The 14,880-nt window shown below is 38.0% G+C and overlaps 1 non-coding gene across 1 annotated transcript; it reads right to left on the bottom strand.

Moving 5' to 3' along the window:
• Window positions 1-7,922: 7,922 nt before the first annotated feature.
• Window positions 7,923-7,995, bottom strand: trnat-ugu (transfer RNA threonine (anticodon UGU)). Its single transcript has one exon. It is a non-coding gene; the product is annotated as a tRNA-Thr (tRNA).
• Window positions 7,996-14,880: the final 6,885 nt, after the last annotated feature.

Raw genomic sequence — 14,880 nt, forward strand, 5'->3', positions numbered from 1 at the left:
CAGCTCTGTCTGTCCCTGAAATGCAGGAATCCTTGCTTTTATAGATAGATGTAGCATTAGCATTAACCTAGCAAAGACATTAACGTAGCAATAACTTTGCATTAGCCTCACAATAGCAATGATAAATGCAGTAGAACAGGAAAAAAATGTTAACCAGTTAGAAGTCCAGGCAGAGCCGGCTCTACCCAATGTGGAGCCCAAGCCCCCCCCCCCAAATGAGATATACCTAACCAAAAAAAAATTAATAGATTTGTTTTTATCATTGTCTTCAATGTATAACACATGTTACAAAATATAGATGCTTAAAAAATGATAAATAAGAGAAATCAAATATAGCATCAATAATAGATGCTTAAAAAATGACAACAATGAAAATCAAATATAACATCAATATCTTTACAACAAATAAAAAATCTAGTGAATAAATAATAATAATAGCATTACAATATTATAGGTACAAAAATTAACATCAAATTTAAATAACCACATTGTTTGCAACAACACAAAAAATCTATACATAAGCTACATTTATAATATGCAGAAACAACATACAAAAGCTGTACAAAAAAACTTATACAAACTATGTGCAAACTATGTACAAAAAGGCATTTTACAGGCTGAGACATCTAGTGGTGATTTTTATTACTGCATCCACTAGTGTGATAAACTATGCCACTATGTACTCAACCTCACCTCACCTACTACAGCTGTACTTTCCTATATTTGACATTGTTATGCATTGTTAGTGTCTGCAGGCTCGTCTAACATTAACCTTGAGTTTAGGCCTTTTATTCATTTATTTCTGAAGTTTTGCTTGTTTTAAAATTTTTATTTCACCTTTTGGTGTATTTTAAAGAATTGATGAATGAAAAAAAAGACTGTGTGCATGTAAAAAAAAAAAAAAAAAAAAAAAATCTGTGACGGACTGACGGACTTGACTTATGCAAATACAGAACAAACAGTGTTCCGTTTTGGCTCAGTACGGGACGCCCCATTCAATGGCCAAATAAGGGCAGATTCCGTATTTTTAGGGGTGTGTGACAACTCTAATCAGAACACTGAGCTAAAAACTGATACAGTACAACCATCATTACTCTATATTTACATTACCTTTGTCTTTCTACCGGTTTTCGTCCTCTTTGTATATATATATATATAATATTATGGCAAGCCGTTCAGGAAATTATATATATATATATGACGAAACGAGGTGTAGCACTTCTCTAGAAAGTCCCCTAGCAACCTCTGTTTACAACTTTAGCCCATTTACTCAGAGTCATTTGACACAGAAGAGGTGTGAGAACATGAGCTGGAACTGATACAACGATTGAAAAAATCACACAGTGTCTGCTTGTCTTTACCTCTTCTGTCCGGGTTTTTCAAATATATATATATATAAATTAAGTCTTTCATATATATATTGTATTTCATATATATTAAGTCTTTCATATATATATACAAATATATTAAGTTTTTCATATATATATATATATATATATATATATAATTTCCTGAACGGCTTGCCATATAATATATATATATATATTCAGGTAATTACAGGCAATCTGCAGAACCAGATTCTGCAACCAGGATTTTGCAGATCCTGGTTACCTGTATTTACACACACCTGTAGCTCTTCTTCTCTTCTTCATGGTGTCTACGAATCAGCAGAGTTAGAACTGTCGCCTCCTGCGGTCACTGATTTTTCCGGGTCACGGATTTTGTTAATCATATTTTGGTAAACAAAAGAGGTTTGTATCGACTTTTTTTACTTTTACTGATTTTTAGAGCAACTGGCGCCCTGTCCAGGGTGTACCCTCGCCTAGCGCCCAATGAGAGCCGGAGATTGGCACCGGCAGACCCCCGTGACCCTGTAAAACAGGAACAAGTGGGTCTGAAAATGGATGGATGAATGGATGATTTTTAGAGCATCCCAAAGCAGCACAATTTGTCATTTTGACTGAAAAAGCTGCTAAATGATCCTGAATGCTTTCATTCCTTTACAACTCAATGGACTGAAAGAGGTGATTTTCATCATCAATGATGTCATTTCAACATGGCACTGCACAAACTCAAAAATGGTAAAGTAGTCCCATATAAAAAAGTTAATAAAACGAATATGTTACAAAATAATGCGTTCTGTTAGACATAGATCTTCTAATAAGGACATTTCAAAGGTTTTAGTCCACATTTGTAAAAACAGTGGAGGATCCCTTTAAACAACCAAAAAAAACACAAGAAACTGAATTCTGATTCTAAATGACACATGAACACTTTAAATATAAAATATGTAGCAACTTCTCTATAAGTGTAGCAAAAGGTTGACCTTTCTTTCCATGTGTAAACTTCACAAACACGTCTAAAATTGGAACAATTTCAACTTCACGTTGAACAGCATGTTAAAAACGCATGTAAAGAAACAGTCTTTCAGTGTGGTTCAACCAAGTGTGTTATCCTTTCATGATTTAAAGTAAAATCACATTTTCTCATTTAACAAAAGGTCATTTTTGAGGCTCAACACTCTAGGTCTCAACTTATTATCTTCCAGGACCATCAAGACTTTTGGATGAAGTCACAAGTATTGGTCAAGTCTTTATGTTAACTCAGTTGCAGTGCATAAATTAGTCAGAAAAGCACGACATACCCTTCAGCCAGTGTGGGAAACTCCACAACTATGTTACCCTCAAGCACAACAGCAACCTTGTCAGGGAAGAAGCCAATAGTATCTGTTGAACCAGCACTAGACAGGAGAAGATCAACTGGTACGTCATTGATTTCTGGTTCATCTGGCTGTGGCACCTAAAGAAAGTTATACAGTGTATGAAAATAAATACTTACATCACATGTCTTTAGAAATCCAGAGTCATCTTCATGCAGATACGTTGGGTGGGTACCGAGGACAGCAGCACGTTGAATATTGGCATCATCTTGTTCCTGAAGAGTGTGTGAAAGCATTCTTGCTTTAGATTTGTACTGGGAAAAGCATAAAGCTATTCATTCAAAAACTCCTATAATGTCTGTAGTGGGTAATGATGTCATTATATAGCACTGCTCTAGTCTAAAGTCATGGGAATTCAAACAGAAGTTCACCAAAACTCCCAGTTCCATTGTTCTCATACATAAAGTACCACAATCCAAAACTGATCAAAGCCTGAAGACGGGGATATCAGAATCAGAATCAGAATCAGAATCTTTTATTGACCAGGTACAGTTTAGAACAATACGAGGAATTTGACTAGGTAGTTGCAGTGAAAGGAGACACATCAACACACCGGAGCAGCCATTTGCGGCGCCCACATATTTAGGTGAAAAAGGGATCAACAACAGGAGGAGAGGAGGGGTGAGGGGAAAAAAAAACTGCCAGTTTGAAACTGATTTCCCTAAGCAGAGAAAACAGTGTGAAACCAGGAAAAAAACCGCCTCTGCAAACATAAATGTAAGCATGACACAGTCAAACAACTCGAGACAAGGCATGTAGGAAGGGTTGGGTGGGAGGTTGGCTGGGGGAGGGGGTCAGGTGGGAAGAACAGCAGGAGTCCAGCCGTTTGGGGACATGGGCGTGCTGCCAGTCGGCGCTGCAACCACGCCTCCATGCAGCTGCGGTTGGGAGGTGGGGAAAGATGGCCGACGAGGCATTTGAAGTTGAAGACCTGTAGCTGCGTTACTGACAACCAGATGACGTGTGGAAAAGTTCAGCATCAACAGTTCCAGGAGGAATGTAGGGAAGGAGCGGGGGGAGGGAGTGGGGGTAAGAGCCGCCGTCTGCAGAAACTTCCTGGTGATAAGAGTTGAGACAACCTTGGCTTTAGCCTTGGCTAGCTGGGGAGCTGAAAGGGAGATAAGCAATGTGATTTGATACAGGCTATGTTAATTTCCAATAGCCTTCTGTCCTGGGTCTCTCTGCTGTAATCCATTATTCCGGTTTTGGATGAGTTGCAGAGAGAGGCTCTTGTTAGTTTCACAAGACCTGACAAAGCAGCAGCTGGGAGAGAGATAAGACGGAAGGGAGGGAGAAACAGAGAGTGCGACTGACCTCGTCTAACTCAGCATAGAAATGAGTTTTTAGGTTGAGGTGTGAAATTCTGTGAAATTCCAAACAAATCTATAAAAAATAAAAACAATTGTAGCTGTAAAGAAGGGGACAAAAATATGTCACATAAACAACAGTTTACACACAACATAGAGATGGAATGCTCTCTGCATTTGTCAGATGATTGAAATATCTAGTGAAAGAGGTGGTCATATACTTCCAAACAATAGGTCACATTAAAGAAAATGTTCTAACCTGTGATTCCATCTTAAGGCCTGGCCATCGTTACAGAAACTCTTTGACATGCAAGTCATCATTGATGACCTCATGGCGTCGTAGAACAAAAGTATTCTGTGTTAACTTAGAAATATTTCAGAGGTTCTAAAGATGTACTGAATGCACAAACCAGACTGATGATTCATTATTATGGTTGCTTCCATTTCAGCCTATAGAACAAAAAGAAGAAACAAATAGTGGCTGTACATTTGCAACAATTTCATCTCCACTCAGTAAGATGGTTTTCTGCAGAGAACTGCAATGGAAATATAGATGAGACCAAATGAAAACCTAATTTAATCAGGAATGTGAGGAGAAATGAACTTTAAAGTGCAGAACCTTCTCCTTTTGAAAATAAACAGTGCAAATGAATCAACCAAACCATTAATCACTAAATATTCATTTCCTAAATCAGGAAAACTTGAACTTTTCCACAAATCTATTCTAAAAGGCTGCTATAAGGTGGAAGATTGAGAAGCAAGTGCTGGAGCGAGTGGGTCATGTGATGCAAATAGGAAATGATAGACTGATGAAAACAATGGTGTTAAGGTGGAATAATAAGTTGGTAGGATATGAGAAGAAGAAGAAGAAAACGATGCTGTATATGAAGAGAATGATGAATGAGGTGAGGTTTGACTGGACTGATGTGGAGAGGTTGTGTGGTGACAGGAAGAAATGGAAGGTATGGTGAGGGAGAGAATGGAGCATTTGTACAAATGGGAGTGTCAGAAAGGACCTGAGTATGTGTGGGTGACAGTGAACTTAGAATGAAATGGAATGCAGGAATGTAAGAAGTAAATAAAATCAGACTTTCCACACAAGCAAACGTTAATCTGGCGTTAATATGAGGGGAAAAACAGAGATTTTAACTGTGGCTCAGACAGAAAAATGTGTCCAATCCTCACCCTGCAGTAATCTGATCAACAATCTGATCAAATCAACCTGTTACATTGTTTATCAATGAAGGCCTTTCAAATTAAAAGTGCACTTTATCATTTTCACTGATTTCAATGACATTTACAAGCGTTGGTAAAACTCCATGTTCAGTGATTTCTAGACATCCCCAAAAATAATGACATCATGGCTGACGAGTGAATAAGTAACACAAACACTGTAACATAGTGATACATTTGGACAAATACCATATAATTCATCTGTTGTTACAGTTAAAGGTAAAATCTCTTTTTGTGTCTTTGTTGCTCCTGTTATACAGGAGATTATATTGACAGTTTATATTGAGATATGTCTAAGTTTTTAGTGTTTTAAAAGAAACCAAGAAAGAACAGGTTTAATCTGTGTGTAAATATATGTGTGTATATATGTTTATATTTGTGTAATTGTAGATATGTCATTATAGATATATTGTGTATAGTCTAAGTTGTTGTATTGTGCTTCACATGACATCAGACCAGCCCCCCAGGAATGGTCCCAGTCCTCCAGGAATGGTCCCAGCCCTCCAGGAATGGTCCAAGTCCTCCAGGAATGGTCCCAGCCCTCCTCCAGGAATGGTCCCAGTCCTCCAGGAATGGTCCCAGTCCTCCAGGTATGGTCCCAGTCCTCCAGGAATGGTCCCAGCCCTCCAGGAATGGTCCCAGTCCTCCAGGAATGGTCCCAGTCCTCCTCCAGGAATGGTCCCAGTCCTCCAGGAATGGTCCCAGTCCTCCAGGAATGGTCCCAGTCCTCCAGGTATGGTCCCAGTCCTCCAGGAATGGTCCCAGTCCTCCAGATGAGCTACTCTGTGTCTGAGTTTAACTGACTCTGTGCTTTTAAAGCATCCTTGTTGTTCTGCTGGTTCTCCTTCACTGAGTTCTAATCACTGCTGGTCACATGGAAAGTTTACAATCTATTCACATGGTCCAACCTGTGGAACAGCACATCTATACTGTAGCTCTACCACCACCTCCTGGCTCTATATAGATACTACATTTACCTGCACTTATTACAAGATGTTTAACTGATAATATCATCTGCTTTGCTGAAATGATTGATTCTCAATATTTAATGGTTTCACAAACCAAAAGGTTGTTTTCTGCACTAATTTACTCTTAAACCAGCAGCTGTTTTCAGACAGAGAACCTGTAAATGAACATCTTTAAGCATGAAACTAATAATGTAAGTTTAGTAGAGTTTACTGACGTTAGCTCAGGTATGTAGCCTGTGCTACTAAAACTATCTAAACAGAGGCTCATTTAGCTTTTTAAATACTTTAAAGTGACTAAATAAACTTTTTAATAAGTCTATGAATGAAACCCTTCTGTCTCCTGTTTATTTATTTTTTCCTCTCAACAATGTGTAGCTGTCACAGAGCCATCCAGATAGAGCTGTTATTATATTCTAATTCTACCATAAACTGTCATAAATGTATCTACATCGTCTCCTTCAAAAACTCTAAACCCAACCTGGCAACACAGCTGTTGTTGACTTGTCCTGTGTTATATGTGTAGTTTATTTATTGTTTGATTTAGGCCCATTTATTTATTTATTTATTATATAGAATTAGATTAAATCAATAATATTGATTATGTGTAAAGGAGGACAAACATTACTCAGAGAAACTGTTGTGTGTCTACTTTCTTCTTCTCTGAATAAACTTTTCTGATTTACATCAACAGGCTTTTCTTTTTCCCAAAATGTTTTTCCCACAATTCTTCTCCTCATAATTGAACTTTCTGGAACAATAATAAGAATATTGACTATTGACAGGAAATCAGTTTTTATTGGTCATTGATTTGAATGAAATTATTTTTGTGACTGATTTGATGGATTATAATGGCTCCTTATTGAGTTGTGCACATTTTATTAGAAAGCATAATATATTGTTATCATTTCTTTTTTAAGAACAAAAATTTTCCCAAGTGTGATTCTAAATGAATGGACTCCATACTGTACCAAAACTTTACTTCATATAATCACTTTAGGAGTTTTTTTGGGGTCAAACATTTAATGTTTAAGACATGTTTATCATTTTGTAACACATACACATACTGATAATAACAGAAAACATGGTCATTAAACTGAACTGTTCCTGGACTGTAACTATGGTGATCTGGTGAATGTAACCAAATATAAACACAACTAACCACATCTATGGGGTGCCAAGTGTAAAAATTTAGTATAAAAGTTGTAGCTAACACATTTTCATTATTTATCTCACTTTTCTCATATTTAGCACATTTTCCTACATTTAACACAACATGTAACCACATATATAGAGGTAAAAAAGCATTAAATCTAAATATTGAAATCTAAATCTATATGGTATATGTTATATCTAAATGTTAAATCTAAATCTAAATGTTACATGTTATATCTAAATGTTAAATCTAAGTCTAAATGTTAAATCTAAATGCCTAATCTTATATCTAAATGTTAAATCTAAATGTTAAATCTATATCTAAATGTTAAATATACACACAGATGTGTGCAGCAGGGACTGAAGGAGACCACGCCCCCTGCTGTCACAGCTGGGAGTTACCATGGAGACGCTTCAGCTCACGTCCCTGGTCCTCTGTAGACTTCATGAACCAGGAACGCTTTCCATTCAAACCAATCCTAGAGCAGTTAAAGGGTGTCAACAAAACCATTAGCCACACCCCCTGTAGGTAATAGTGAGTGTAGGCCTCGGTGAGAATTGAACTCACAACCCCTGGTATACAAGACCAGTGCTCTAACCTCAGAGCTATAAGGCCTCGTGTGTGTGTGTGTGTGTGTGTGTGTGTGTGTGTGTGTGCGTGTGCGTGTGTGTGTGTGTGTGTGTGTGTGTGCGTGTGTGTGTGCGTGTGTGTGTGTGTGTGTGTGTGTGTGTGAGAGAGATCCTCACACACAAGCAGCTGATCAGAGCAGACACACTCCACACTGCAGATGAAATGTGTCTATTCTCTGTCTCCACCTTAGATAATGTTTCTCTTAGTTTTACAAGCTATTTATCTCGTTTGTTATCACTCTCTCTCTGACTCAGGGCAGACTGTGCACGGACTGAAAGCAGATCAAGTGAAGTCCACCACACACACAGAGTCAGAGGAACCTCTGTGACTCTGTTCCTCATGAACATGTTTGTGCCTTTATTCTGTTGCTTCTCCACCTCAGTCTTCATTTTTCCTCTTGATTTGACAAAAGTCACGTTAGAGATTTCTGCTGGAATATAAAGCCATGGGACTTTATCTACTCTCAGATCAAGAACACACATTGACTTTTGACGAGCAGCTCCAGCAGCCAATAGTAATGCTTAAAACAGCTCATAATATTGCTGTGTTGGTAGAAAGACCTCTGATTGGCTGACATCCATCCTGTATTGATAAACTTCATTTTCAGAGCCTGGAGAAGGAGAAGAGATTAACTGTCTACTCAGAACACTTTACAATATTACAATATGCTCAAAGATGATTATGGACTTTTGACCAAATAACATAAAAAAAAACAAACATACTGCAGCTTTAAGCGAAGGGATGAGTACTGCTGAATTTTTACCTGCCAACTTTCTAGGTGTTTAGAACCGTGATCGTTTTAACTCAACCATATTGTTACACATTTTTGCAGCTTCATAGGCCAGTTAGCTCAGCTGGTCGGAGCGTGGTGCTAATGACACCAAGGTCACCATTCCTAAACCTGGAAGAAAATTCACAAATAGCCAAAAACCTAGAATGACTGTCAGTAAAGAAGCTTCTTTTTGACATCTTAATAAATCAGCAAGTAGGAAAAATACCAATTTATTGATGAATAATCCCAGAACAATTTCGGTTAAAGATCACATTACTCCTGTATTAGCCTCTCTGCATTGGCTTCCCATAAAATATAGAATATAGAATTCAAGATTCTTCTTCTCACTTATAAAGCCCTAAATGGACAGGCACCAGTCTATCTCAAGGAGCTTGTAGTGCCATACAATCCCCCCAGAACACTACGCTCTCAAAATGCTGGACTACTCGTTGTTCCATTTGTCTCTAAAAGTAGTATAGGAGGAAGAGCTTTCAGTTATCAGGCCCCACTTCTCTGGAACCATCTACCAACCACGGTTCGGGGGCAAACACCCTCTCTACCTTTAAGGTTAGGCTCAAAACATTCCTCTTTGGTAAAGCTTTTAGTTAGGAACCAGCTCATAGCTCATAATTAAGATGCAATAGGCATAGACTGCCGGGGGGGTCTGGCATGCTCGGCTGGAGAGAGGTTGGAGAGGGCGTTAAGAGAGAGGTCATTTAGGTTAGAGAGAGACCAGAGAGGGTCCCATTCCTCTCTCAAACACTCCCTCTATGTCTGCTTCTTCCCTTGTGTGTTTGCTCCTGTACTCCTTCTGGCTTTTGTCTTGCAGGTCCGTGGGATCCTTAGTGTGGAGTTACAGAGTCTCAACAACTCTGTCTCCACCCTCTCCTCTGCACACACCCAACACAGCATAACGTGGATGGCTGTTCATCATAGGAATGGGATCCACACAAGGTTCCTGCTGCTTAACAGAAGGTTTTCCTTGCCGCCATGATGAATTCATGTTGGGTGTGGGATACATATGTATGTGTAGCTACGTATATATGCATATGTGTGTATCCATAAAATGATGAGTCCGTCCTTAAGACTGCTCTACTGTAAAGTGTCTTGAGATACCATTGGTTATGATTTGGCGCTATACAAATAAAAGATTGATTGATTGATTGATAGCTGAGACACCCTCCCCCACACACACACACAGATATCAAAGAACTTAGAACCTGTCACGCCATCCACCAATCAGGAGCCAGCAGAAGGAATGTCAGTGTGAATTTCAATGTGATATCATCACACTCTGCTGATGACATCATCAGGAGCTGGTCACACATCAAAGGAGTCAGCAACACATCGAGTATTCTTTAATGAGGGACAACCTTCTGAGAGAGACACAATAACCCACAAACTCCTTGGACTCAGTGAATTTACTTAATCTCTGTCACTCTGACAACAGTTAAATTTTTGAACTAATGATAGAAGTGCATCAGTTCAATGTAAAGAGTCTGGAACAAACATGCTTTGAAGCTCTGAAGGATCGTCTCTGTCCGGAAAAATGCATTGGGCTGTGGCAGTTTACTAAAGTCTGGTATATTCCCATTTTGTTTAAACTGAAGTATGAGGCCTTTCACTTTATCTGTGAGAATTTTGAGGAAGTTTCACTCTGTGAAGAGTTTTTGCAGCTTGCGGAGCAGGAGCTGGCTGATATCCTGGGTCAGGATGGCCTTACTGTGACCCAGGAGAGCACAGTTTATCAAAGTGTTTTAAGATGGATAAACCACATGCCTGAGGAACGACAGGGAGCCATTTCTACTCTGTTACCAAAGGTACGACTGGGGCTGATGGACAAAAGTTACATCACAGACAATGTGCTTAACAATGATGTGGTAAAAACAAACCCTGAGTCCCACCTCTTGGTCTCTGATACCCTTAAAGTCATGTCTCAACCTTCGTTACTCTGCTCTGAGTCTGGGATCAACAACACCTTGTTTTGCCGTCGCTTGCCAAACGCCGTCTTACTGATGTTTAGATTCTTTTCTAAGACCATAGAGGCCTTTGACTACAGAACTAACAGCTGGATCACAGTTCACACTCATCATAGTCTGGAGAATCCCATGACTCACTTAGTCCTCTACAGCACTGTCTTCCTTGGTAGATGCTTCTACATTGTGGGTGGTAGCTTAAGATGGACCAACCCCTCTAACAGAGTGTGGAGGTATAACCTAATCACACACACTTGGCAGGAGATGTCACCAATGCAGAAGTCACGGGCCTTAATGAGTGTTACTGAGCTAAAGGGATACATCTACGCTATGGGAGGCTGGGGGAATCTTACCTCACTCAGAACTGCTGAACGCTACCAGCCCAACATCAACCAGTGGACGTTCATTGCATCAATGAATTTTGGAAGGAGATACGCCAGCTGCACCACACTGAACAACAAGATTTACATATGTGGAGGACGGAGTAATAGATCACTGAATACTGCTGAGTATTACAACCCAGACACCAACCAGTGGACACTGATCACTCCTATGGGAACACATCGGTATAGACTTGGAGTCGTTGCATATATGGGCCACATTTTTGCAGTTGGAGGCAGAGATGGATTCAGAGATCTGAGGTCTGCTGAGGCTTATGACCCAGTGACCAACACCTGGTACGATGTCCCTGAAATGGTCCACAGAAACAGTTACTTTGACATTGCAGTGATGAACAAGCAGATCTTTGTTGTCTCTTGTAGAAGACGTAACAGAATTGTTGAGTGCTATGACTAAACTGCAAATACTTGGTCTGTGGTATTTTCTGGCATGGACCACAGCAACTATGATTGGGTGAGTTGCTGTCTGATTTCTGGACTTCCCAACATGACTGAGTACTGTTCCCCTCGTAGACACAGGTCTAAAAAAAAGTCTAAACTAAATACTGAGATGGAGCAAATGTTATTTTCCATGATCCTAACTGGGAGTGTAACCTGCTCTGACCAGGTCTGTGTGTATCAATAAAAGTGTTTAAAGACATTAGAAGAACTAATGTGTGAATAAATGGATCAGTTCATGTCCCAGCTCAGATGGGATGGTTTTAATCAGCCTGGAACAACCTGAGTTGATGATGATCTAGAAAAAAAATACTACATTTTAGTGTTGACAACATATAGCAGACGTGTAGATGTACTGAATTTCATTAGAATTAATGTCGTGGTTGGCAAGATAAGTATTCTAAAGGGTTAAAATAAGCAGAAATGGATGATTATTAGATTAAATTACTTGAAATCAAACTTCCTATAACACAATAACAAGTGAAATATACTGAATATAAACAAATAACTCTTGTTAAAAATTTTTTGCTTTTTTAATTTATGCAAATGAAAGCTTCGGAACAAGAACAAAACAACTAATCTAAGTAAAAAATGACTCAGCATTATTGAAAAATGATTAAGCTGTTTCTTGATACAAGTTGACTCATCTTGAAATAAACCTAAATCTATATTAAAACTAAAACCAGAATTTTAAAACCAGTTTTTGTTCTTAGAATAAACATCTTATCAGAATCACAACCAGGAGTATGAGTACCATCAACATTTATTAACAGTATGAACCGTACACCAGAAACAGTGGTTGCTGCACACTTTTTATGTCAAATTTAAGACAATTTAAGACTTTTTTTTTAAAGCAAAACCAACAGCAATGAACAAAACACATAATATGCTGCTGTATAAAGTGCTGTGATTTGTCACGTGAAGAAGGCAAAAACAAAATGATCAAACATTTGTGCAACACTACAATGTAAAGTATTCAAACATGTCTCAGTTCAAGGTCCATCTAACATGTGAGACCTAAGGACACTGAGGGAAAACTTGTGGCGTAGCTAGCCAAGTCAGGCACAAAACAACTTATTCAAAGGCATTGCAAACAAAAACAACTGTGAACTTGTAATAGAGAATAAGAACGCTACGTCAACTGTATAAACTATGGAAGTATATCTGTACCATAATTCAATTTAAAATCCATTAACAGAAATAATTTTTCATTTTCAGAATATAGCTGCATTTTTAACTCATAAATAAAATGAATAATAAATTATCCATTTTCATTTTCTTCTTCCCTTAAACATGACGCTCTGGTGGGAGGAGTCAATGCAGACTGGAGAAGAATTACAAACGGTGGAAAATCAGATGATTTCAGGTCAAAATAATGTGAGCAGCTGATTTTCTGAGGGTGCACAGATCCTAGATGACTAAGATAGTTTATAAATGTGATGACTGGACTACAATAGAGTTACACAGAAGTAGTTTGATATTTGCAACCACTGTTTATTTGTCAAAGGTCACATATTAATTCAATGAAACTTTATTTATACAGGGACAATTCCAACAATAGTCACCTCGTAGTGTGAGATAACAGGCAACACATTGTGTGATCATTGGTTTCTAAGAAGGGTTTACAGATGAAAAGCTCTATTATAGCTAAGTGTGTGCTAATATGCTAACTATTGTAATATACCATTTTTAATAGCAGACATAATATTTACAGTCATAATATATTGTGTTTCTGGGTGTGTAAAGGTTACAGATGTGCTTGAGTGAATTCATATTCTTTTGATATTTATTTGAAAATATATTTTAATTAATATTTCATCCCAAGGTTCTTTTTTTATACAGATATGGTAAACAACACCAAAATTCAAAGATTCATAAAAATAAAACTTTATAAATCTTCCCCATGTGACCAAACTATAACACTGCATTTTTATTTTTTCTATTCATTATTAAATAATGATGACATGTATGGTGACATACGTCTGGTTTTAGACATGTCCTCTTTTGTTTTCACTGGTGTCGAGGCTGTGTGGGGATATTTTACAAATTTCTGGGTTTCCCAGGGACTTTGAACGCATCTCGAGGCATGCGTACCTCCGCAAAAATGTGTTCTATCTGTCACCTGCAGTCAGATTTTTTTATGCTATAGATATAGAATCAACTGCACTTTGTAAAAAAGACAAACAAACAAAATGATTTAATGTGTTACCATTGTTATTTTGATTTTAAAAACAATCAGAAATAAACCTTTTTTTTGTATTTGGTTTTTATTTTTTCCAGTTTCTGGTTTTTCTGTTTTCCTGATTCTGGTTTTAAATTAATTAAAATAATTACAGTAAAAAAGTGTCATAAAGTAGATTTTTTACATAATAACATGCTCCATAGTTAATTATTAGTTATGTTTGCTGTGTCAGCATGTCTTTCATGTAATGTACAGGAAGTGACTTTAATTCAATTTGTTGAAAATTATTTCCTAGACAAACAAATGCAGTTATTCTGCATCATGCAGTGATAGACACAACAAACACATATACAGCTGTTATGTTACTGCACAATATCATGTAAGTTAGCTGTTACCATAATAGCTTTATATTGTAACAGCTCTGCTGTTTGTTGGATGTGTCCGTTGTAGATGTTCCTAATTCCTACAGCGTTGGCAGTCAGTGAAGGCAACTTGAGGATGCGTAGTGGAGATGTGTGTTTACAGTCTATGGTGTAGAGAGTTTGTGTCAGAAGTTAACTTTGGATTCATCTTTGTAATTTACCTTTCCATGTTTTATTTGGTGTGGTCACAGCAAACAGTGACTCAGGAATTTTCATGCAGTGAAAACTCCTGAGTCATGATGGTAAACAGCTAGGCAGGCAGTATTGGTTTCACGTTTATGGTGAAGTGCTACGAAGTGTCACAATGTGTGTTTGTAATCTGTGCATCTGTTGCACGGTGTATATTCCGTTTGCTTTGAAGAAGTAATCCCACTAAGTAATCCCCATTTTTAATAAAAATACTGGTAATCTGATTACATGTTTTTAAATGTACTGTAACAGATTATAGTTACATTATTTTTGTATCCAGATTACATAACGCTGTTACTAGTAATCCATTACTCCCCAAGCCTCTGTGTGTGTGTGTGTGTGTGTGTGTGTGTGTGTGTGTGTGTGTGTGTGTGTGTGTGTGTGTGTGTGTGTGTGTGTGTGTGTGTGTGTGTGAGCATTTAGGGGCTCCATCCATGAAGTCAGCAAAATGAAGGTCCGTCGTTCTATGTGATAAACACATGTATTTATTTAT

Source organism: Gouania willdenowi, unplaced genomic scaffold (genome assembly GCF_900634775.1).
Source record: "Gouania willdenowi unplaced genomic scaffold, fGouWil2.1 scaffold_315_arrow_ctg1, whole genome shotgun sequence".
Classification (NCBI taxonomy): domain Eukaryota; kingdom Metazoa; phylum Chordata; class Actinopteri; order Blenniiformes; family Gobiesocidae; genus Gouania; species Gouania willdenowi.